Genomic DNA, 25376 nt, shown 5'->3' on the forward strand with positions numbered 1-25376 from the left:
CCTAGTACCCCTGTTCTTTAAAACATAAAAATCGTTTTTAAACTATAGACCTGGGGTTGCCTGGGGGGCTCCGTCGTTAAGCGTCTGCCTTCAGCTCAGGTCATGATCCCGGGGTGTGTCTGTCAAATAAATAAATAAAATCTTGAAAACAAAAACAAATACTTGTCAAGTTGATGTATAAATAACTGAATAAATAATTTAAAAGAAAGAAAGACAAGATGAAGCACAGAAACCTTCTTCATAATCCTCGCTCACCTCGCTTTCCTCACCCTTGGTATTCTAGCTTCGGGACAAGCCAGCCACTCTTAGGTCTGCCCTTTGATCCAGAAAATTCTTCAACGGCCTGCCTCCTGTCCTCAGGTTCTGTGACAGTTTTGGCATCATCATCTTCTCCACTAGCCTTCTGACAATCTCTTCCTGCTCTCCTCTGCTTCTATTTAATAAAAATCCCAGTGCGTTTCCAATACTGATGTGGGTTCCATACATTTTAATCTAATTATTGTATTTTAATACCAGGGTACATGGTGGTTGAGACCTTGGGCTCTGAATCGTGACCACCTAGATCTGGATTCTAATTCTAACCCTCGTTGGGTTATGTGGGCGAATTACTTAAGCTCTCTCTACTTCGGTTTACTCATCTGTGAAACAGGGATAGTGACAGCCCCTACTTCTGGGGACTGTAGTGGAGATTCAGTGAATTAACGCATGTCAAGTGCTTGGAGCACAGGCTGGGACAAGCAGAGTGTTTCACTCATTCCATGAAGAAGCTCTTCTGTGAATTGCATAGACTTTATTTCAGAAAATACTTTAAAAACATTTTATTCTTGTTGTTGTGTTTATTTGTAAGATAACTAAGCGGATCATGTTAAAAATCCATTGCAACGTATCGCTTTTTGTTGTTAGAGTTCTTAGAAAAAGGAAAATCTTTTGAAATAAAAGAGTGTCTTATTCCTGGGCTGAGAAGTTTAGGGCAGTTCTTGGGTTTTAGTAATCTTAGTCAGAGCCTCGGCTGTTTGGTAACTTATCTCCGATTTCCTCAGCTCATTTACTTGGATTCTGAAGAATCGAGTGGGTAGATTAAGTGCCTCATTTGGAGTTTCTTTAACCATGCAGCAGAACCGTGAGTAGAAAGTTAAGACGCCTGGTGTTTGTTCCTCGACCACGTGACTCAGGGAACGGCCGTGTGCTTTCTCAGTCCACCATGGGTGACTCCATCTTTCACCATTACAAATGATGCCGAAATGAACATCCTTTACCTACCCCAAAACTCTTGCGTGCCTTTAATTATTTCCTTAGAACAAGTTGATCAAAGTAAAATGATTGAGTCAAAGGAAATAATGAAGTCTTTGGGTATGAGTGGCCAGCTTACCTTCCAAACAGTGTTTATTCAGTTGTGCTCCTACCTGCAGTGCTTGGAGATGTCCATTTCCTCCACACTTTTGCTACCACTGAGTAGTTATCTTCTCGTTTTAATTTTTCCTACCTTCATTAGCCAAAGGAAAGAAAAGACAAATGAAGAAGGTTCCTTGCTCGTTTAAGGGAGGAAAACTTCACCCTCATTTGTTCTTTTTTTTTTTTTTTTAAGATTTATTTATTTTAGAGCGAGAGCGAGAGCGACCATATGTGTGCTCAAGCAGGGGTGCAGTGGGGAGAGACTCTCGAGCAGACTCCGAGCTGAGCACAGAACGCCACGCCTCAAGTTCCACCTCTCCCTGAGATCATGACCTGAGCCGAAATCAAGAGTTGGGGGCTTAACCAACTGAGCCATCCAGGTGTCCCTCTTCATTCCTTTAATAATAAAAGATTGATGCTTCAGATTCCATTATTTTTCTAGTCACAGGATTTTTAATAATCCAAACTTTTCATAGTCACTAAATTCCTTTTAAATCTTCATAAATTAAATGCAAGAGATCCAAAAACCTGCTAATATTGCCATTGAGTATATTAAGCATGATTAAGAAGAATCCCAAAGACTTTTAAATTTCAGAATCCAAACACTGACTTTTCAAAAGGACAACAGGAGGGGTGCCTGAGTGGCTCAGTCATTGAGGATCTGCCTTCAGCTCAGGTCATGATCCCAGGGTCCTGGGATTGAGCCCTGCATCAGGCTTCTCGTTCAGCGGGAAGCCTGCTTCTCCCTTTCCCACTCGCCCTGCCTATGTTCCCTCTGTCACTGTGTCTCTATTAAATAAATAAAGAAAAGAACTTTAAAAAAAATAAAAATAGAATAAAAAGGACAATAGGAATACCAACAATTGGGATCAAAGGAACTCAGCCTAGAATGAGACTGTGTAAAGTTTAATTAAGAATAGTGAGACTTTACACAATTTAAGAGACATCTGGCACATATGGTTTGTGGACCAATTCAAGATCTCTTGGTGACATTGTTTAAAAAATGATCAGAACTGATACTTTCATTCTCTTTTTTATCCAAAAATGTATATGAATTAGAAAGATTGATACACACCTTTGTGATGATTGGTGGTACTATTTATTACCTCGCACAGTTTTCTTGTTAGGTACTGTTTGGAATCATTATGTGTATATAAAGGAATGTTGATGCAAATTTATAGCCAAAAATTAGTTAACATGAAGAATATATCTATATATCTATATACAGATCTCAAATAACTTTCATGATATTTGAAAGTAAAATTCTGGGGATCTGTGGGAGGGAAGGAAGGAGTTAAACACGGCAGGAGGGTGCTGGGACGGGCCTCTGGGCTGACTTCTCATTAGGAAATCTGGTATTTCAGGTTGGACTGGGCCTTGGGAATGGCTGCTCCTTTGTTCAAGAGAAAAAGTACATTAGATCTGGCTGCAGTCTCAGACTTGTGAAAATGAATTCCAGAATTTTCTAGCATAGGAAAGTGAGGTGGCTCTCCAGTACCCTGAACAGAATTTACCCAATGAAGCCGAGAGCAGGAGAGGGCAAGATGGCGTCCCTGATGCCCTGAGGTTATGCACGGTGACAGCCGTGGTCACAGACCCTGCAGAGCCTGGCACCACGGGACACCCATGGTGGTGATTAACTCTACAGATCCTTGCTCAGAGCCTTGATTCCCTTACCACGTATTTCGAGATTAGCTCTATTAAAAGCGACCTTGACCCTGCATTTCTTTATTTCCGGTGGTTTTGTTTTCCTGTTTTTCATCGTTTGGAGTACATTCATTTCTGCTTCTCTGATGACCAGTGTCTGCGCGAGGATTCCTTCTTGCGCCATTTTTCCAAAAGTCACTTCATCGAACCTGTGACTAATTGGCTAAATAAAACCAACACATACTCCTGGAATTCAGGAGTCTGTTTCGTTCCAGGCCTGATGAAAGGGAGTAAATCGCACGGTTCCTTCTTGTCCTCCGTTATCTCTCCCTTTCCTGCAAAATCATCATCAAAAGAGATGCTGCAAAGTTCTTCATGAATCTAGAGCGGGGACTTTCATTCATTGCCCATTATTCTGGAAATGTCCCCCCAGCCCGCTCCTGGGCCCCCTGCATCTTCCTTATCCACGGACGGCTCGTGTAGGGAAGCCACAGGTCGGAGATGACACCTGGCAGGAAGAAGAGAAAGGGCAGAGAGGTTGGAATGTAAACTAAACGCGAGATTTGTGATTTGGTGGAAAGAGCTGCGGACCGGACGTCTAACCCTGGATGGGGTGGCAGTCAGGAGAGATCCTGCACATTCCTTAGATGCTCAAGCTCTCTGAGAGCACCAAGCATTAATATTTTGGAAGGAAAACATGAACCAGACAGGAAAGGGTAACATTGTCATTGTCTGTTCGCAAGACTGCGAGCTTGAGGAAGCCATGGATTAGGGACCTGGCCTTATCCATCGCTGTGTCCACGGAACCTGGCATTGTGTACCCAGAGTAGACAAGTGTGGAAGTGTTACTCGTGAGCTAAGTCCTGAATGAGACAGTCAATCACACGGGGTCCCGTGTCAAAGGATTCTGCTGGACACTTGTGCTGGATGGGAACATCAGTGGATTGAAACCAGGTTTGGGGTCTAAAAGGCGAGATTTAAGTTCCGGTGCCACGACTGCTGAGCTATGTTATCACTACGATATCACTGCGACTTCACTAAGTGTGCGATCACTTCTCAGCTGGGGGAGCGACGGACCCTCTCCCGGTGTCAAGGTACTCTCTTGTAAAATTGTGTTAAAACACCTTCAGGCAGTTTCTTCTTCAGCGGTGTCCTTAAAGCAACCTTTTTTTGTTGTTGTTCTTTGTTAAGGGCACCTTTAATCTGGCGAATGCTCTGAAATGTTTTGTTTTGATAATTCTTGAAAAATGATAACATTCCACTGCTTGGCAATGCTTCTAAAATAATTGGTGAAATTGTAATAATAGAATTTTTTAAATCTTGGCTCATCTACAACTCCAGACTTTCTGTTGGTTCAGGTTGTTGGACGATTTTGAGTCACAGAGGTTTGAGGGAAGCAGCCCACCTGCATAAGGCTAATGGTTTTATAGGAACCCATCCTTCACTCGTAGGACACACTTCTCATGTAGCCTCATGCAAGCTCCTGTGCACTCTGGCCTCCGGCCGTACCTCCTTGCGCCCCTTCCTGCCTGCCTCCAACTCACCTCTCGGGGCACAGCCCGCACGTCCGGTGGATGCGGACCTGATCACACCCCTACTGACGCCCAGGGCTGTTTTTCAGTATCCTCCCCCTCTCTCCCTCTCTCTCTCTGCCGCTGTCCTCTCTTTGAGTTCCTCCAGCCAGCTGGACTCAGTTCTCTCAAACTCAGATCTAGTTCTACCCTTCCCTCGGCCTGGAATATTCTCTTCTCCTGTTGCCTGGCCAGCAACTGTCGCTCGGGTCTCACTGTTACTGTCTCTTCTTGGGGCTGGGCCTTTCCCAAGCCCCAAGACTGGAACAAGCATCCTTGGGACATTCTTCCTGGTCATCTCTGTGCCCAGTTCTTCCTCCGTCCCTGTGCCTCACGTAGGAACGTGCTTGTCATATGTTCATTTTACTAGAAAGGGTAGTGCCACCTGGCCAAAGATACACTGTTGGCTTTCCTATGATTATACTCGTTTGTTCAGATGTTGATCCCCTACTCTGTGCTCGGCACGGTTCTGGGGGCAGGGGACACAGCAGCGAACCCATTGCCATAGGTCCTTGCCATCGTGGGATTTACAGCCTGGGAGGGAGAAACTGATAATAAAGGAAGTAAAATCCATAGCATGTTAGATGCTGGAGAACAAGAAAGCAGAAGAGGAGGGTAGGGCATGCTGGATGAGGTGGTGGGCATGTTGCGGTTGTTAGTAGGTTACTAGGGAAGCTTCACGGAGGTGGCATTTGAGCCAAAGTCTGCAGGAAGTGAGGGAGTGAGCTGGAGGGATATTTGGGGAGAACATCTCAGGCAGAGGGAAAGCCTGAGCGGGTGTTTCCAAGAACAGCTCGGAGGCCTGGAGGCCAGGAGCGCAGCAAGCTGGGGTGTAGCAGGAGCAGGGTGGGAAGGGAGAGAGGACTTTGAACTTGACTCCGCAGGCAAAGGGGGTCTCAGCAGAGGAGGTGGGGGAAATCTGACTTAATTTTTAAAAGGATCCCTCTAACCTCTGTATAGATAATTGACTCGAGGGAGGCAAGGCGGGAAGCCAGGAGGCTAGTTAAGCTTTGCAAAAACCCAGGCGGAAGGAGAGTGGTGACTTGACTTAGTAGCTATTAGTGGGGGTGGTGAGAAATGGCTAGAGTCTAGATCTGTTTTGAAGGAAGGGCCAAGAGGGTTTTCTGATGGGCTGAGTGTGGGATGTGAGGGGAAGCAGGGAGCCCAGGAGGCTGCCCGGGGCTCCGGCCTGCGTAACCAGAGGATAGAGCCGCCAGGAAGAGGACAGGCAGGTGGCTGGTAGAGGTTTCAGGGGACAGAGGAGGACCTCTGCCTCATACTTGAGACAAGTATATCTCAAGTATGTCTCATACTTGAGACATGTATTAGTTCGCCAGCATGTGTTTGAGTTCTCACGAAATGAATCTAAGAGGGCAATTTTCTTTAATCTGTACATGGGAGTAAAGAAATCTCATGCAATGTCCCCAAAGGAAGGGGACTAACATCGCCCTCTTGTACAGGATTCTACACCCGGCCCTTTCCTGGGGTGGGGGCGGGCACACCAGGATTCCATTTCTCTTGGAATGGATGTCAACCCAGATTCTGTTTTATTTATTTTTAAAGATTTTATTTATTTATATTAGAGGGAGAGAGTGAGAGAGAGAGCATGCGAGGGAGAAGCAGACTCCTGGCAGAGCTGGGAGCCCGATGCAGGACTCGATTCCAGGACTCCCGGGATCACCACCTGAGCCAAAGGCAGTCGCCCAACCAACTGATCCACCCAGGCGCCCCGGGATTCTGTTTTAGAACCATCAGAACTGCTGTCCACAGCTGAGGTTTGCTTCATTATATAAATAAACTTATTTTTATAGTCAGCTTGTTGGTAAAAAAAAAAAATGTAAAACTTCCCTTTACGTCTCGCCAGGCCTGAGCCAAACCACACGAAGTACGATTTCTCTAAGGACCGAGGTCCTTGGGTCATCACAGAACAAGCAGCTATCCATCATGCACGCTGAAGGCCTACTGTGTGCTGGTGGCTCTTCAAGTGCATAACCGACAGGTGTGCAAGGACTCTCTAGCGCGCTGGGGTTTTTGCCGCGGCCCTGGCTCACCTACCTTTCCCGCTTGCTTTCCTTGCGTCCGCTCCTCCCCGAGATGCTCCAGTGCCCCTGCTTTGTCCCTTCTGTTCTTACTGTCGGAAGACCTTTTCTTTTCCCTCTCCCTTCTCCTGTCTTTCCTAGCAGAGTCCCAGCTAGCTGAGCTTGCCCAGGAAGTGATTCTGGGGCAAGTGTGCTCTTACTCATTTTGCATTTTCCCTTCGGCAACTTTAAACTATCTTTTGCATGAACTCCTGGGGGTCCTTTTAACATACTCCAGGCCAAGAAGCCTGAAGGGCCAGGCTGCGGCTGAGAAGCTACTCGTGGATCAGATCTGACCGGATGCAGAGTCCAAAGTGTATTCGTTACTGTGTTTATACATAACTAGTTTGTGACCTTCTCCTCATCTAGAGAGGTTTATATACTCTCCCCAAGAATAGTACTCTTTACACAGGATGCCCCGATTCTTGGTGTTGATAGCCAACACCTGGCAGGAAGAGGCAGGTCGGAGGAAATATTCTTGAAACAAAAGACTGGGAAAGTGCCTGGGTGGCTCAGTCAGTGAGGCATCCGCCTTCAGCTCAGGTCATGATCCTGGGGTCCTGGGATCGAGTCCTGCGTCAGACTCGTGCTCTGCAGGGAGTCTGCTTTTCTCTCTGCCCCTCCCCAATCCATTCTCTCAACCTCTCACTCTCTCAAATAATAAATAAATAAAATCTTTAAAAAAAGATACTAAAAGACTGTGTATGCCATGAAAATGAATGCTAGTAAAGTAGAATATATTGTGGGGCATGTGGGTGTCTCATCAGTGAAGCATCTGACTCTTGGTTTCAGCTCAGGTTATGATCTCGGGGTCATGGGATCAAGCCCTGAGTTGGGCTCTGTGCTCAGTGCATAGTCTGTTTAACATTTTCTCTCTCTCTCTCTCTCAAATAAATAAAATCTTTTTTTTAAATTAAGCTATGTTGGGGCACCTGGGTGGCTCAGTCGTTAAGTGTCTGCCTTTGGCTCAGGTCATGATCCCAGGGTCCTGGGATTGAACCCCACATCGGGCTCTCTGCTCAGTGGGAAGCCTGTTTCTCCCTCTCCCACTCCTCTGCTGTGTTCCTTCTCTTGCCGTGTCCCTCTCTGTCAAATAAATAAAATCTTAAAAATATTAAAAATTAAGCTGTGTTGCTAGATATTTGTATCCAGAAAAATGGATTTATCACTGAGTGAACTTAAAGAAAATATAGCCTGGTCAAAAAATTACTTTTAATTCTAAGCATTGAGTGAGAAACCATAGTTCCTAAGATGGATACATTCTTCCAGCAGCGGGTTTAGTCTGATTGTTTGGGTCTTCGCTGGAATCTGAGTTGTTTTTCAAGAGAACTGATTTCTGATGAAGCTGTTCACATGCTTTTGAAGCCAAGAGAGGGGGTGATTAATTTACATTCTCTTAGGGGCGCCGGGGTGGTTCAAGTCGATTAAGTGGGTTAAGCATCAGCTTTTGGCTCAGGTCATGATCTCAGGGTCCTGAGATAGAGAGACACCCCTCCCCCACCCCCGCCTTCCTCAGCGGGGATTCTGCTCTTTCCTCTGGCCCTCTCCCTCCTGCGCTCACTCTCTGTCTCTTTTGCAAATAAATAAGGTAACTAAATCTTTTTAAAAATTGCATTGTACAAAAAAAATCGCATTGTACAGACAAGACTGCATGAAGTTATGGAATTGTCTTGGTAGGATGAGGTAAAATGGTGCCCCCAAGTAAGCAAACAAACCCTCACATAGCCCATATCCAGAATCTCAAAGTCGCTGAATACGCAGTGTTTGAAAGGAGAAAAGAAATAAAAGTTTTTTTTTTTTTTTTGGAGCTGCTTCTCCAATGATACAGGTTTGCCATCCTTCATGTTATAAAACAGAGTTGAAGCTTAGTATCATTTTAAGCATGGGACAGAGAGGGATACGTGAGGCTGGGGGAAAGGCAAAAGAAATGAACTTGACGGACCAAAAAAATCACACATCCTTCGAAGACCTCCCCTGTCTCGAGGACAGAAAATGCCTTGGCAGGAGAGATTTCTTCTGCAGTCAGAAGGGAATTGGTTTCCCAGCTGTTCTGGTGTATTTTCCTGATTAGTCTTTGCTCCCACGGTCTAAAAGCAAAGACCGGATCTGAGCACCTACAGTACTGGTCCAGAACTGCAACTTCCCTCACGGGTGACTCACAGGCGGGAGCAAACCACCTACTGTAACAGCTGGACACAGACCGTGGCGGATGCAGCTCAGCAGCTGCTTGGCCTGACCCCCGAAACCGTGCCATTGGCCGAAGCTCTCACCTTAGTGAAATAGCGAAGCTGGGGTTTAGATGCATGGCTACTGTTACTCATTTCTCCTAAATTGTATTTCTCCATTGCTACTCTAAGATCTTGGAGGTCATCTTGAAGTCTCAACTCAACTTAGGATGGCTAGGACACCAGTCATCATTCAACATCCCACCGCATGAGGAGTGCCTGGGTGGCTCAGTCGGTTGGGTGTCTGGCTTTGGCTCAGGCTGTGACCCCAGAATCCTGGGATCAAGCCCCACTTCAGGCTCCCTGCTTAGCAAGGAGTCTGCTTCTCCCTCTCCCTCTGCCCTGCCACTTGCTTGTGTACTTTCTCTCTTTCTTTAAAATCTTAAAAAAAAAAAAAAAAAAAATTCCACACATGTGCTCTGGAGCATAAGTGACCACTGTCTTGAAGAATAAAGTTATGCTTAGTTTTAAATTTGGTTAGTCTTTGCTATAATTACGATCAGTGTGAAGTGAGTCAGCTTTATAGGAACTCGTTTCTTAAACAGGATGATCTCTTGCTGCATCTCCTCTGCTGTCTGGTATACTGCTCCCCTACCTGGAGGCCAGTTCTCGAGGCTTCACTAGCGACAGGGAGAGTAGGCACCTGCCCTCAGAAAGCCTCCAAGTCAGCTAGGGCTACAGATTAAAGCGTGAGAATCCTAGATTCGCCAGGGAGTGCAAATAAGATGCCATTACAGAGAAGGTGAGAGTATTTTTGGGGTCAGTCTATACCCCAAAGCCTGTGTCTTCCAGCCTCCCATTTTATTTTCCATTACCATTGTTTTGCAGAAATTGTTCTGCCGAGTATCTCCTCCCTTATTCTAGTACATTCTGGCCCTCACGTGGTACACAGCACTTTATGCACAACGCCTGCCGAGTCAGTGTTTGCTGACATAATTGAATGGGGGAAGGCTTTGTGGAAAGGCAGAGCTTGGGCACAGCTTGAGATGAGGGGGGTTAGGGGGGTGCGGTGACATATTGCCCATATATGAGTCATTTGTTCTGGGCCTTGAGGAAGGGCTTGCAAAGTCAAAACAGAGCGGAGACAGATGCCAGGTTGAGGAATGAGCTACAGCGGAGCTGAGTGTTGGGTTGATGAAATACGGGGTCAGGGAGGAGGCCAGCCAAGACGTTGCTCTGGATGGGGTGTTAGTGCGGCCGGCTCTAAGAGCAGGGCCCTCCGGAGGTGGGTGGATGTGCCCACGCACGAGCCTGTCTTTCTCTCCCCATTTCGTGCTGGGGACATGCTCTTCATTTGTGTTAGTGCGTGTGTTATATTCTTGGTGGTGTTGGGGGCGCGGGCGGGGTGTGTTTGGAGGAGTTCGTAGTTCCTTTCTTTATGTTTTATTTTTCATTAGTTTCCTCTGGAATTGGGTGGTTTTCAGGAAAGAGGTTGAATGCATTTAGCAAAACTATTGGAAAACTGGAATGGGAAAATGAAAGTTTCTCTCTCTTTTTTGGTTCTCTTTTCAGTTTTTCCTGGTCCCCTGGATGACTTTAGAGAGAGAGGCCACAGATGAAGAAAGGGAATTCTGTAAAACCGGAAAAATATCTAGCTGGGGGCAACTGCTGGAGACAGGGAAAGCAAGAAGAAACAGCAGGTTTGGGAAAATAAGTGAGTTTCTGTGTTGGCCCTCAAGGAAGAGCTGGAAATTGCCATTTGGAATCAGGGCTTGAGCTCAAAAGTCAGAGCTGGAAAGAGATTTAGCTGCAAAGATGGTAGTTAGAAGTGAGGGGACAGTGCCCGGAGAGAGCAGGTAGAATGGGGTCCGTCCTTTTTTTTTTTTTTTTTTTTAAGATTTTTTTTTATGTATTTGTCAGAGAGAGAGAGAGTGAGAGAGAGAGCACAAGCAGAGGGGAGGCAGAGGCAGAGGGAGAAGCAGGTTCCCTGCTGAGCAAGAAGCCCCATGTGGGTCTCGATCCCAGGATCCTGGGATCATGACCTGAGCTGAAGGCGACACCTAACAACTGAGGCATCCCTGGAAGGGGGTTCTTAGCTGAGGTCCATGGTGAGTCCAGTGATTGAAGTTTAAGGCTCTATAGCCACCAGAAACTGTGAGCAATATTTTCTGTGAGTTTCCGCCCGGCATGCTGGGATGGAGTGTGTCTGTAACTTTGGTCAGGTTCTTAGAGGTATCCAAAGGTTAAGAAATCGCTGCCGCAGAAGGGGAAGATGAGTCCAAGAAGGTCAGAGCCCTGAGGAGAAATCAGCATTGAAAGAGTTAGCAGAGAGGAGCCACGGAAAGAGGCCAAAGAGATTAGGAAGGCAGAAATCTATCCCGGAAGTCAGGAGGATGTGGAAAGCAATGGAACGCGTGGGAGTGTGGGCCGCAAGGTTCAATGGTATCTTAAAGTCAGATAGGATTAAAAGAACAGGTTCAATAGCCTGCTGGGAAGTCACTGGTGACTTTCCCGAGAGCCGTGTGAATGGAAAGCACATTGTGATAAGCGGAGAACGGGATTCAGGAAGAGGGAGTAAGACTGGCTTTCTCTTTCTGGAAGGTTAACATTTGACAAGAGTGAATATTTACTGTGTTCCTGAGAAGGGCTGGAACTCGTGACATTCACTGTAGACGTGAGCAAGGTGACATGGGCTTTGGTTCTCATGGATCTTAGGGTCTCTTGGGAGAGATAGGCACTAATCAAATAACGACACAAATTAAGTGTATCATCACAAACTGGGTCAGGGCTTTGATGGGAAAAAACATGGTGCCCAGCACTGAAACCCAATCTGGGGTCCAAGAAGGACCCCCCAGGACATGATCATTGAGCTCAGACCTGATCAGCTCCCAAGGGAGACCAGGAGTGAAATGGCTGGGCAAGGGAGCAGAGGGCAGAACATTCTAGGCAATGAGGGAAGTCAAAGCAAAGTGTAGAAAGAGAAAGGCCAGTGATAGCAGGCCATGCTGGGTCTTTTAAATGACAATAAAGATCTGAGTTTAAGAACATTGAGGAAGCTGCCAACTTGTGGAGAGTCAAACACAGTTTTGTATTTTGAAATAACGTAGAGGAATCCAGGGGAGAAACGATGCTAGCTTGGACCAGCTTTCTGGCAAAGAAGGCAAAGAGAAGAGGAGGGATTGAGGAATCATGCAGGAGCTCACACAGCCCCAGAAGGCAGGAGACAGAACACCGAGACTTAGGAAGGACCTGCAAAAGGTTAAGTTTTTCTTTAGGGGCTGAACACTGAAGCTCATTTGTAGGCAAAGAGAAAGAGCAGAGGAGAGAGAGAACTTGAAGAAATACTAACCAGTGGAGGAGATACATGTCTTCAAATCAGAAATACTGCTCTCTAGATTGAGAAGACAGGGCTGGTGAATTTGCAGGTGTGGTTACAGGTAGAAAGGGGGCAAAGTGAGGCTTGAAGACTTGATCCATAAAAGGGGGCTTGTATGTGTTTTGGAGTGAGGCTGCAGCCTCCCAAATAATAAGGTAGTCCTGGGCTGTGGAGGATGAACAGCAAGAAGTTCCGAGATGGTTCACAGAGGGGACCTGGTTGCCATCTGTATATTTGTACAAACACTGCCTGATCCTTCTATCACCAAATCAGTCCTTGGGTTTTATAATTGGAAACAGAGTCAGGGAATTTTAATATGTCCAAAGTGGCTCTCTTGAGCTGTACTAAGAAATTCTTTTTTCCTCCAAATCCATGAGGTGGTTTGTTCAACAGCTGGGATTGGGATTGGGGTTGGGTGGGTGGGTGTGGTACAGCGAGGAAGAGCTCATATCCCAGACAGTCGAGTTATTCCTCAGGAGAACTGGATCATTGTGTTACAGACGAGACAGCCGCACAAGTCTGAATTTCCAAAGGCACGTTCATTTGTGTTTCCTACTACCAATTAAGTCCAGCTGTAGGGACACCAGTGGACTCAATCCATCTTTAAAAATCAACGCTGATTTTCAGTGTACTAAAACAGATGCAGTGAGAAGTCATGTGTCTCATGTCTCCAAACAAATGTGCTTAGTTAATGTCCTAGCTCAGAAAGAGAATTAGAATTTTCAGTTGACTTCTAAAAAAATTATGAAGGATTAATGTGCATCCCCCCCCACCTTTTTTTGATACAGTTGTGGGAAAGTTGGACTCTTTTCAACACAACGGATCTTTGTTGCAGAATCTCTGAGTGGATCTATGCATTTGTGGGGACTCATAGTCTTTTCCTGGGTCCATGAGCACAGCTTTGTCACAAAAATGGCTTTTCACTCTAAGATGTATCTTCTCTGAAGGTCAGAGGGAGGTGCGTGGTATGAAGGCGCCATGTTGGATTAGAAATGAGCAGTGCAGAACCGGCTACAGCAGTGGGCCTGCTTGGCAATCTTGAAATAAATGCAGCTGGGATAATTTCAATTTTTGATTCAACCCTTGGCAAGCCTTTAGTGTACACAGCCCTTCCCTCCCACCCCCAAACCTGTGGAGGAGGCTCAAAGGCTGGTTGTACTCAATGGTCATTATTCTGTCTCTTGGAATTGCCAGTAAACACTAGGTCAGCTCTGCGTCCTGCCCAGGTTCAGTTAGCACTCTGGGAAGAACTTCCTCTTCCTATGAGAGTTAATACATCTAATTGTTGAGCATAGCACTTTGTTGTGTTTGATGAATATTAGCTATTATTTCAAAACATGATAATTATTTGGGGTTATTCCCTTCCTAGGACTCGATGTACCCCCAAAGGGTCATGATTATGGAGCACATTTCCTTCTCTATGCATATGGTCTCTTGGTTCTAGGCTGACATACCCAGGTTTTATACCACATGAGTTCCAAGGACACCATTCACCGCTGGGAAAGTGCTTTTCAGTTGCACAGCGGCTCTGAAACGGGCTTCTGTGTTACAAGGTTTCAAGTGCTCACAGCTCACAATTTGCTGGTAGAACCAGATAAGTTTAGCAGCCGACAGTCTCTTCCCCCTTCTCAGTCGATTCCTTTCTGAGTTCCCAGGAGAACTAGGTTTTGGAATTTTCCCTAAATGTCTATCCTCCTAGGGCTGAATCGAACCTTTGGCGTTTCCTGTTCCATACTGGGAACCAGAAGCTTTCTGAATTATCTCATAGGACATTTCCTGATCTATGAATCTTGAGAGCATGAAGATCATGTTTTCCCCTCATCATCTCCTGATCTCAGTCTCCAAGGAGCATGTGTGTGTTTCATTACAATTCCACCGGTTCCCGCGTTCAGTGATAAATATGTGGGTTACAGTGTGTACATTCATATACAACACCAAAGGTTACCAGTGTGGATTTATTGCTTGTTACATCATTTTACTGTGGGGATGATTCACTCGATCAGTTTATTTAGCAATGAGGGAATATTAAATAAGGCAACTGTACCAACTTACACCAGCCCTAGCTTCGCTGGGTCCACCACCTCTGCCCTCTCCTAATCAGTGGCTTGATAAGGTCAATCATGCTCACAGAGATGGGCCTGTCACGGAGACAGCTGTCTCTACTCAGGGACTTCCAGAACAAGAGGACACCATGTGTCTGAAAACAAAGGTGGTCTTCTCATTGATGACTTCATTTTCACTTTTAAGGTCTGAGTATTCTTCTCTTGCTATTGTTTACTTGATCCTTTGTTGTTTGGATGACATTGTTCTGAATGCTAACTCCAGAACAAGGTTCTCCCGTCCTGTGTGATCCTGATCAGAGTTATTTTATTCCACTCCACTGACCTCAAATCACTGGTCACAAAACCCTTGATGTTCAATTAGGAATAAGTAAGTTATTACTTATCAAAGGATCAAAGTTAAGCCATGTTTATTAAAAATTGGGTGTTTCTGGGTGGGGGGGATGAGGGACATAGGGGATGGGGATTAAAGACTGCACTTGTGATGATGAGCACTGAGTAATGTATAGAATTGTGGAAGCACTATATCGTACATCTGAAACTGATAGAACACTGTACATTACACTGGAATTAAAATTTTGAAAACTTTATAAAAAAAGGGATGTGTCCATCGTTTTATTTTTAAAAGCTTCCCACATGCAGAAATGTTGAAAGAACTGTAGAGTGAACACCCTTGTACCCGTCGGTCAGTGTCTACAGTTGTCATTTTCATATATGCATTTACTATACAACCATATATCCATCCATTCATCCATCGTATCTTTTTAGTTTTTGAAATGTTGAAATAATTTTAGATTTCCAGAAAAGTTCCATGAATAATACATACAGTTCCCAAATACCCTTCATCACCTTCCCCTAAGATTATCATGTTACAAAACCATAATACAATGACCAAATCAATATTAGAATTAATCAACACAAAATTAACATTATGACACTATTTTTTAAACCTTTTAATAATGATTTTTTTATTTTTTAAGAATTTTATTTATTTATTTGAGAGAGAGAAAGAGAAGAAGAAGAAAGAGAGGAGGTAGAGGGTCAAGAAGACTCCATACCGACCTTGACGCTGGAAGTGGGGCTCAATCCCACGGTCTTGAGATCATGACCTGAGCTGAAACCAAGAGTTGGATACTTAACTGACTGCACCACAGAGGTGCCCCGTGAGTTTTTTTTTTTTTTTTAATTTAAAAAATTGTTTTTCCGACCGGAATTTACATAAAAACTTGGGGAAAAAATACTACAACACTATTAAACGAATCTACAGATCTTATTCAAAGTGCCTCAGTTTTCCCATGAAGGTCCTTTCTCTGGTGCAGAATGCAATCCTGGACCCCACCCTCCATGTAGTTGCTGTGTGTCCTTAGCCTATGATCAGTGAAAGCCCCTCTGTCTTTGTTTATCTTACCCTTGACCCTTTTGATGTGTACTAGCCACTTACTTTGTTGAAGGTCCTTCCGATTTGGGTTTCTCTGACGTTTTCTTGTGATTAAATTGAGACTATGCATTTTTTTGCAAGAAGACCACAGAAATGAGATTATACCCTTCTCTGTTTATCACATGGTGGGGGTAGGCATTTTGGCACTCTATATAATTGTCACAGATATATCTTTCATCCCTTGGTTAAGGGGTTGTATGCCAGTCTTTTCCACTATAAATTTATGATTTTTCACTTTGTAAATAATAAGTGTTTTGGAGGAGATACTTCAAGACTACACAAATATTCTGCTTCTCCTTAAATTTCACCTACTGATTTTAACAGGCATTGGAGGGGTTTTGCCTATGCTCTCTAATGGTGATTTCCCATGTCCCTCATTCTTTCTACATTGATTGGCTGGGATTATACCTTAAGGAAAAGGTGTCCCCTCTTATTTATATATTTACTTATTTAATTAATTCATCTTTCTATCTGTTCCATTATTTATTTATATCAAAATGGAGTCAAGGATCATTCTTTCACTTTTGGGTATAATCCAGTATATCTCAATTTATTTTGTTGCTCCAATTGTCCGTTGGGTCATTGGAAAGCTCCCTTCAGTTGAACTTCAGCATTCTTTGGACCTGTTCTGACATTTTTGGAGCACTTTCTTACTTTCTGGCAACATAAGATGTTGAAGGTTTATTTTGTATTTTCCCTATTTTTTTTGAGGAGCCCTGGGTTGTTTTATGAGAGAATGGTGCTTAGAAACCAAGATCTGGGCACTAAGTGTGCTTAAGGCTATGGGAGTCCCATCGCCCTCCCCATGATGCAGATAAGAAGTGTGTGTGTTATTAATGTGTACCACCTGTATTTCTGTGTTTATCCATCTGTGTGTGTGAGTAGATGTGTGTACATATATATTTACAGATTCATATTCACATATAATAGACCAACTTGTAGCTCTGCAGGGGAAAACATGGTTCTCATTATCCACAGTGTATTAACTTATTTGTCCAATCCCCAAACACACATCAAGTAGTTTCAGAATTGCTAATTCATAGTCCCTGCCAGAGAGACAAATTTGCTAACCAGAGCCCAATATTTGTACACTAGCCTTTTTGTCTTTAGCTCTATGGTTTGTAGCCAAAAGTTGTTTAGCTTAGTTCCTTTCTTCCCTACCCTCTTCACAGTTGTGTTATTCATTTGTAATACAGTCAAGTTCACGTTATTGCTTGTGTTCTGCTTTGGATTTCTTCCGCACCTTGGTTGCTTCAAAATATTTATACTTACTTTTTTGATGTGTGGGGGACCAACATTGCTGTGACTCTGAAGTTGGAGTAATACAGAATGTCCAGCCAGGGAAGTGTTGTCTTTCCCCTATTCTTCCCTCCACATTCCCATCTACTCCTTGCAGGGGATCGATCTCGTTTGTGTCTGGATTATCCTTCCTACACTTCTTTTGCACACAGTAGTAGATTCACAAACTGCTCCTTTTCTCTCTTTTGTGAATCCATCTTATTTATGATGCATTTCACAGTAAGTGGCGGCTGTCAGTATGTGTTCACCCTAAACACTTCGGCATACTTGTCATTAGCTAAACTCCAATTTATAGGCATTTCCCCCCTTTTTATTTCTTTTAAGATAAAAGTCACATGCTGTAAAATTCATGAATCTCAAGTGTACCACCGGATACATTTTCACAAATGTATACACTTGAGTGAGGCAAATCCCTAAGAAAACGTGAGGGGGTTACCATGACCTCGTAAGGTTCCATTGTCCTTCCCAGCTACTTCCTGCTCTAGCTCTGAGACAGCCCGTATCCTATTTCTTTTTTCTGCCATTCATTGCTTTGGCCTGTTCTACACTCTGTATACATGAAATTATACAATGTGTACTCTTGTGTGAAGCTTCTTTCACTTGGCCTGTCTTTGGAATACATCCATGTCGTGGTGTGGATCCCTAGTTCACTCCTTCTACTGCATTAACACACAACTGTAAACATACCAGTGTACACAGGATGAACGGGGAAGGCGTTCCCTTTCTAGGGAGTGAGACTTTCTCCATCTGATGGTTCAGAATCTCTTGTTGTTGTGTTGCAGTGCCGTGCTTCATATATTTTAAATTATTTTAAATAATTTAACTTTAAACACATTGCCTTGTGCATATATGCATAGTGCTTTCCTTTTCCTTTCTTTTTAAAGATTTTATTTATTTATTTGAGAAAGAGAGCAAGGGGAAAGGCAGAGGGAGAGGGAGAAGCAGGCTCCCTGCTGGGCAAAATACTTTTTTGTATTTTGTAAATGCTGACTGCAGGTGTCCCCTCCACCCGTCTCACTGTGGGGTGGAGGGATGGAGGCCTGTGTCGTGCTCGGTGGCCCAGGTCAGGTGCCCTGCTCCCACCTGTGGGAGCCCAGGGAGCCAGTGCAGGCCTCGATCCCAGGATCCTGGAATCATGACCTGAGCCGAAATCAGATGCTCAACCGATCAAGCCACCCAGGTGCCTCACATAGTGCTTTTCATTCAAAAGCTCAGTGTTAAAACACAAGTAGAGGCTTTCCGTATAGACAGAGAAATGTCCTTTAAGACTTTTAACATTTAAAAAAAAGACATTTAATATTGAAAAATTCATCCCACAAAAGCCTTAATTCAGTACCTATTTATTGAATATTACATGCAAGTTATTGCATTAGATGCTTGAGAACACAGGCATGAAGAAGACAGAGGCCTGGCTGTGGGTGTTTTCGGGCATTCAAGGAACACTGGGACACTATCAGAGAGGGGATTTCCTATGAAGAATCCCAATCATCATCCCATTTGTTTGTCCAAATCATATGAGAAATGCAGCAATCTTCAAAACCAGTAGTCCTTGGAGAGAAGCTGACCGTGGTTTTTGCAGCTGTCATGTGGGCTCAGGGTCACGGAGAGGATCAGGGAATATGTGAGAAGACAGTGGGAGCTCCTGCAGGCCCGGAGCTCTGCTGCCAAAGGGGGGCTGGCATCAGGAAGTGCGTCTCACCTCTGGCAGCAGCCCCTGAAACACAGGTGGGAGCAGGGCACCTCGCCGACCTGGGCCACCGAGCGCAACCCAGGCCTCCATCCCTCCACCCCACAGTGAGACGGGCGGAGGGGGCACCTGCAGTCAGCATTTACAAAAGGCCACAGGAACCCTTCACCCTGTGGGCAAAGTGTGGCTCAATCATTTGCTTCAGGACACACCTTGGAAGGCGCTCCACGAACGCTAATTTAGTTGAAAAGATGCGTCTATTTAAAGTCTCTCTAGGAGTGCTTGGGTGGCTCAGTGGGTTGGGCGTCTGCCTTCCGCTCAGGTCATGATCCCAGGGTCCTGGGATCAAGTCCTGCATCGGGTTTCCTGCTCAGTGGGGAGCCTGCTTCTCCCTCTTCTGTCTGCTTCTCTGCCTACTTGTGCTCTCTCTCTCTCTTTTTCTCTGTCAAATAAATAAAATCTTTGGAAAAAAAAAATCTCTCTCACTCACTCCCACAAATAAAAAATAAATAAATAGTAAAAACCAAAATCTCTCTCTCTCACTCTCTTTTTAAAGTCTTACTGAGTAACCTGTAAAAAAACTTTTTGGTATAAATTCAGTAACTTCTAGGCTTAGACATGATAAATGCTTTTTTATTTTTAAAACAAAAATATGAACTGGAATGGAAACGACTTTCTTCCAAAACACTTTAAAGAAACAAATTATCATGTGGAATCTCATTTTGAATGAATCAGAGTACAGTAAATCTCAAAATATCCCCCGAACTGCCCACTGTGGTTTGCTAAACAGGAAAATGACTTCAGCAGGATGGTCTTTTTCCCCTAGATTCACAGCAGGCAGCCCTTTGTGCTGCTCCGAAAACATCTTAATTCTTCCCCAAGTACCATGTTTCTTGGAATTGTTCACCGGAAATTAATAGTATTCTGAGTTTTAAAGTAATTCAAACCACCAGTGACTTTGTCGTAGCGTTTCACAGTAGCATACGCAGGCAAGCCAGCCAATTAGGACAGCCTTAGTCACCAACGCACACAATATCCCTCACACAAAGACATGTGTTTCCGTCCCAACTGTGTCCACCAGGCTGCCCTACTGGTTAACGACAACAAACAAGACCCATGAGTAAAATATGTTGGATAATGTCAAGGATGAAGGGGGAAAAAGTTGGGCAAAGGCAGATCTTGAACCTGCTGAGGTAGAGGAAGAAGAGAAGCTGCAATGATAGATTGGGTAGCCAGAGAAGGCGTTGCTGGGGAGGTGATATTTGTGTAAAGCCCTCAATGGTATCTGAGTCATCTGGGGAAGCGTGTTCCAGGCAAAGGGAAGAGCATGTGCAAAGGCCCTGAGGCAGGAGTGTGTCTGAGGAACAGGAGGGCATAGTTGGAGTGTAGTGAATGAGGCGGAGAGGAGTGAAGAATGAGGATAGAGAGGGAACAGGGGCCACGTCATGAAAGACCTCAGAGCAAGGACTTCGGCTTTTACTCTGAAGGATGGGGAAATCATTGGAAGGTTTTGAACTGAGAAGAAAATTGACCTCAATGGCGTCCCCACACCGAAAGCAGAAAGGGCGGTTGAGAGGCTCTGTTAAACCAGGGACTGTAGCACAGAAACTCCCGTGAAGAAGGGAAAGCCTTCAGTGTTTAAAGACAGGCTAGGTCTCCCCAGACAAGGGAAAATAAGAGAGCAGAGCATTCGTTCGCATAACTGAGCAGTTGGGGACTAAAAGTGTGATGTTATTTTTAGAAGATAGCATTTTTTTTTTTAATGCCCTGCTCCTGGTTTCTTGTATCTTTTAGAGAACACATGGGGTAAAGATAAGGAAGCACAACCTTCCAAGTATAGCAACGAATTAGGAGGCCTTGTTTCTAGTTCGGGTCCTGACTTTGACCTTGTAATATCCTAGGGTTGGTTACGTAAATCTTGAGCTTTAGTTTCCTCTGTGGGGAGCGTAATTGTTAATTACTTTATGGAATTATTTTGTCAATTAATAACATGTTAATAGTGTGACAGTCATAAAATACTCGGAGTGTCTTTGAAATAGGCATGACACAGAACCACGGTGGTGACCTATTAGTGTCGCTATTATAGGAAACACATGGCATTTTAGCCCCGAAAAGGCTCATGGACAGGAAAAACTGTGGGCGATGGGGAGTGACTGGTGTGAAGCTGGAAGGAGATGAGTGGTGTGGAGAATGACATTTAACTTCAGGACCTTTTGATGTTTTGGGGCCGGGATTTTGCAATGCTGCTTTTTAAAAAGGGACGGTTCCTGAGCAGGATGTGGGACCGAGAGGGTGCGTGTTAAGGTGAATCGCCTCCCAGGCCCGGGATCTGGCACCAGGGCTCCTGTCACCTCTCTACCTTATTCATACTCTGCTGGTGCCTTTGACTTGAATAATGTGTGGTTTTGAGCCGTGTATTCAAAAGGCTGCCAGGGTTGACCTGTAGCAGAGATGCCATGGCTCATCGTACGTATATAGAGGTACGAGATACTTATTTTCTTCATTACATATTAATTTTCAAACAAAACTCTGCAATCCCCAGTAAGTTGGCACAACGCTTGATGAAAACAAGGCAGACTCTGGTGGATCTTCCGTAAAGATACAGGAGGGTTAGTTCAGATGTCGCCTGGAAGACGGGACTAGAGGACCTCTGTCCATTAGGGTCAAGGTGTCTGCTGCTCTGATAAGATCCTTTAAATGCTTTCTTAATTCATTCAACAGATATCTTTTGATAATATACTGTGTTGGGTGCTCCAGAGTCTTTAAGGATGAGTAAGACACGGTGCCTGTCACCAACGAGCTTATAACCGAACAGAGAAAGAACTATAAAACCAGGCAGTATGTGTCATGGGTCATGAGCAGTCATGAGGGGGCTGTAGAGGTGACAGTGAGGAGAATCCTCTGGCTCAGAGACCAGGAATGCTTTGTGGAGGAGCGGATGACTGGGGGTGGGTGAGTGTGAGGAGGGCTGTGGTGCATTCACATAGAGGAGATAAAAAGCCAAGCGATGGCTGGATAAGGCTTCTCAGAGGGGATACACCTGCCAGCGAGGGCTTCACGGGCACAAGGGAGACAAGAGGAGGACATTACGGGGCCAAGTGCCCCACCTGAAACCCACTGGGTATATTAGAGAAGGGTGGCCACCAGTTAGGACAGGGGTGGGGGGGTGCGCTCTGGGAGAAAACGCTGGGGACGGAGACTTGGGCCAGATTTTATACTTGAAAGTCAGGTTAGATGTTTGCAGCTAGTGGAGGGAAGATCTCTGTCCCAGCTGAGCTGGGACCTTTGCAAAGGGCATTCTAGGGACACAGATCTGCAGTGAGGGAGAGGATGAACTGAAGGGCGGGGGGAGTTAGAGGGGAGGGGAGAGGATCAGTGGGAACAGGAAGCAAGAAGAGAGACGGGCAAGAATGAGACCTTACGGGGAAAAGACTAAGACGACTTGAGGACCAGGGACCGGGGATCATGAAAAGGAATCCCAAGATCTGGGACTATGGAAGGGAAGGGAGGCAAAGATTCCTCCAAAGGGCTGGCTTTACGGAAACCTGGAAGACGGTGGCATGGAATAGGGAAGTCCAAGGTGCCGTGTCAGTCTGGAGGACGATTATCAACCCAAGCCCGCAGAGTCGCGGAGACCAGCCGTCGTCAGTTGGGCACCTTGACCTCTGAAGGTGTGTGATTAATGGACGCGTGGTATTTCTCAATGCCTCATCCGCTCAGCACCATCTAATCTCCTGGAACGTGATCAGATGTCGGGCTCCTGCTGTTTGAATTTATTTCCATTGGTTGTCTGTGTCAGCATGGAAGCGGACGTTTGTGCAGCTTTGGTGGAGAATAAAGGTCATGTACATACGTGCTTATTTCTAAATGAGCTGTAATTATATGCACAACTCAGGACTCCATGACTCACCTCTACCCTCATTAACTCCACCCCATGAACTGCCTCTTTATTTCAAACATGAAGTCACTTCAACGACTTCACTTTTTAAGTCTTGGCAGAGATTTAATGACTTTCTTTTTTTTTCTCTCTCTCTTAAAGGAACCCAAGAGTTTGGATGCCACACTCTCGTGAGAGCCACCAAGGACTTGGAGAGAGACACATTGGTTCCCCAAGAGTGGGCGGGTCTGTATTCCTCACTGAGATGGGACCTCGCTTCCCGCACCATCCGCTGGAGGGGAGAGCAGGGCACGGTGTCTGTAGCTAGTGAGAATCTTTTCCCCCATTCCCCTTGCACCAAAGATCAAAAAGCATGGTGGACATTTTGGTTTCTTAATCCAAGTTGACTTAAACGCCCAGTGAGGGGAGAGAAGTAAAACAAATAGGAGTGTAATATCCTGCTTTTAGCTTTGAGAGAAGCAGTTCACAGGAAAAGGCTATAAATCAGGAGAAGTTGGTGGCTGGTCCTGTGGCCCAGCACCAGGGATGCTTTCCACAGGGCAGTGAACTGGAGGGTAGAAGAAAACCCTGGAATCCCTTCAAATCCCTGCATACACTCATCTCAACACGTGTTTGTTGAGTCGTGGCTATGGTTAGAAGATTGTTTTCAGCACAAAAGAGAGTTTCTGCTCTTTGCTATTATAAATATATGTATTGATATAGAGTAATTTCTAAGGTCGTGAGAGGGATTTGCAGGACAGAACTTAGAATCCTCTGTAGGTGTGCGATGCAGCCTTCACAAACGCAGTCTTGGAAACCAGTATCTTTACTTGATAACGACACTGAAAGTATCCCTCCTACCCCTAGCTCCCAAAACTGTGGTACTTAAAATACTTTTAACCAGGAAATACTACAAACATAAAAGAAGGACTCCCATGAGCTTTAAGATTTATTCAGGCTGAACCTTCATGGGGTGCCCACAACATGCGGTTGAATATCTTACAGAATTCGGGGACCACAGCAACTATATGAGGCCGTTTTATCAGCCCCATTTTAGAGATGAGGACACTGAGGCTCCAACAGGTTGAGTAACTTCCCCAGCTTCATACTAGTGAGTGGTAGATTGGGGACTGAAGCCTAGGTGCTCAGGTTGTAAATTCTCCTCTCTTCTCCCCTACCAAGGCTGCCCCACGAGAAAAGACACCAGAAACGGACTCATCTGGGCCTATGGAAACAAAGTACCTATACCCTGAAGTGAACAGAATTAAAAATCCTCTTGATAAACAGACCTCAGAGCGCTGGGCTGTTTGGTTTCAGAATCTCTTGTCACCTACCCACCCTCTCCATTTTGGGGTTTAATGTTCAACGAGGTTATCACATGGAAATCCAGCAAGCAAATCTTAGGAGATTTTCAGGCCAAATTGTAAAACCCATAATGTTTACATGGTCTAGATAAAATTTTATTGTCTATTTATATTTCAATTTCCTAAATGCCGATAGCAAAACTGCCCTTATATAAACACAAGAAGAAATTCCCAGCACTCAAATACCACTTTTATCTACCTTCCCTATCTCAGAGCTTCTAGAAAGATGCATCTAGAAAGCATCTAGAAAGAAGCATCTAGAAAGATGACATCTTTTCCAACCACCATCCTCCTGCACCTGCTCCTGCCACTGGACGTAAGTCTAAGGTTCCTCTAAAGTTAATGATTAAAATATTCGAGTGGACATTATTCATCATTTCTTGGGAGCATTCTTGGGTCATCCATTAATGTGCAGTTCTGAAACAGCATAAGGTAGATTCTTAAATGGCACAGTATGGATTCTGATCTGGAGAGAATTTCACCTATTATGAATGGTTTTTATATGAAGAGCCACCCGTAGATCTCCACTTTTGAACATTTCCCCTCTTCACTGGTAGTCAAGATTGTCAAGGCCACTTCCTCTTTGATCAGGTTGTTATTCAACCAGAGTCTTTTTTCAAGGGAACAGCCCTTCTGGAGAAGGGTTCAGAAACCCACAGATTCCTACCAAAAGAAATTCCTATATTCTTATCCAGTGCCTGTTTCAAATACGTGTCTCTAAACACAATTCCTTTTATCATCCAGACTCTTCTGATTCATTCGAAAGAAATTCAGAGCCAAATCAAGGTTTTTAAGCAAATATTTCTAAGGAGCGTGTTGTACAAGTTTGACCTATTTTAGCTTCCCCGGGAGGTTATTTCAGGTCGATGAATAAGGATATGTTCATGAAGAGCAGAGAATACATTTGTTGATTCTTAAAAGAAAACTCAGATTTGGTGAGACTTGAAGTTTTTCTTTGGTGATTCATAATCAGTTTTGCAACTTGAAAGCAGTTGATGAATCATTCAGTTTACGAATCTGCTGTCACTTCCTTAGAGAGAAGGGCTCCCTTTTCCTTATGGTTTTCTGAAGTTTGATTCAGTTATCTGAAAGCTATCAAGGTAGCCTCATGTCTACTACCTCGCAGAGAAAGAGGATGTTATATGCCAACATCAACTTTATTGCCAGGTAAGAGGCTGGGGACTAGTGGTGTAAATTGTGTGAGATGTCACTGCTCTGGGTTTCTGGGTCCCTGCAGAATGGAAGTTGCATCGGAAAAAAAACCAAAGAAACAAACAGACGCTATAGAAATACCAGTCCTGGTTTTCTAAGTTCTACACAGGAAGTCTCTTTTCAGCCATCTTGTTTCTTCTTTCCAGTGCAGTAAACTTGAGCCACCTGGACCACTGCTGGGCCATATGACCTTTCACTAGGATGGAATGG

At 44.6% G+C, this 25376-nt stretch overlaps 1 long non-coding RNA gene across 2 annotated transcripts; it reads left to right on the plus strand.

Moving 5' to 3' along the window:
* Nucleotides 1–2768: 2768 nt before the first annotated feature.
* LOC132000882 (uncharacterized) lies at nucleotides 2769–23901 on the plus strand. 2 transcript variants are annotated; one of them, XR_009399479.1, is made up of 4 exons: nucleotides 2769–4133; nucleotides 10426–10567; nucleotides 22753–22836; nucleotides 23773–23901. It is a non-coding gene; the product is annotated as an uncharacterized LOC132000882 (long non-coding RNA). The 2 variants fall into 2 exon arrangements; XR_009399478.1 differs by lacking the exon at nucleotides 10426–10567 and having other exon boundaries at nucleotides 2777–4133; nucleotides 23773–23892.
* The last annotated feature ends 1475 nt before the right edge of the window (nucleotides 23902–25376 follow it).

The sequence above is a fragment of the Mustela nigripes genome, chromosome 14, assembly GCF_022355385.1.
Source record: "Mustela nigripes isolate SB6536 chromosome 14, MUSNIG.SB6536, whole genome shotgun sequence".
NCBI classification, from domain to species: Eukaryota; Metazoa; Chordata; class Mammalia; order Carnivora; family Mustelidae; genus Mustela; species Mustela nigripes.